Source organism: Nanorana parkeri, unplaced genomic scaffold, assembly GCF_000935625.1.
Source record: "Nanorana parkeri isolate BGI_ZX_2015 unplaced genomic scaffold, ASM93562v1 scaffold323, whole genome shotgun sequence".
Classification (NCBI taxonomy): domain Eukaryota; kingdom Metazoa; phylum Chordata; class Amphibia; order Anura; family Dicroglossidae; genus Nanorana; species Nanorana parkeri.
In genome coordinates this window covers 90,178-90,698 of record NW_017306591.1, presented here as the reverse complement: position 1 = coordinate 90,698, position 521 = coordinate 90,178, and the positions used below count along the sequence as shown (strand labels likewise).

General features: G+C 52.6%; 1 protein-coding gene across 1 annotated transcript in view; it reads right to left on the bottom strand.

The window, feature by feature from the left end:
* The window catches only part of UBR4 (ubiquitin protein ligase E3 component n-recognin 4), a 103,213-nt gene that overhangs the window by 95,477 nt on the left and 7,215 nt on the right, over positions 1-521 (bottom strand).

Genomic DNA, 521 nt, shown 5'->3' with positions numbered 1-521 from the left:
GGATGTTTGCGTGTTTAGCCCTTTCATTACCGGCTGCTGTCATCCCTGGAGGTGTTATAGAGTATAGGCGTAACCTTCCATCTCTCTCTCTATATACACCGATCAGCCAAAACATTGTGACCACTGAGACCTGAAGTGAATAACATTGATCATCTGGTTTGTCATGGCTGTATGGAGGGGAGGGGGGGTATGTCAGCATTCTGGGGAGAAGAGGACCTGTCATGGCTGTATGGAGGGGAGGGGGGGTATGTCAGCATTCTGGGGAGAAGAGGACCTGTCATGGCTGTATGGAGGGGAGGGGGGGTATGTCAGCATTCTGGGGAGAAGAGGACCTGTCATGGCTGTATAGAGGAGGGGTGAGGGGTGTGTCAGCTGTCAGGAAGAGAAGAGGACCTGTCATGGTTGTAGAGAGAAGGGTTATATCAGCATTGAGGAGGACCTGTCACGGTTGTATAAGGTAGGGGGGGAGGGGTATGTCATCAGTCAGGCCTAGAAGAGGACCTGTCATGGCGGCGGTGACT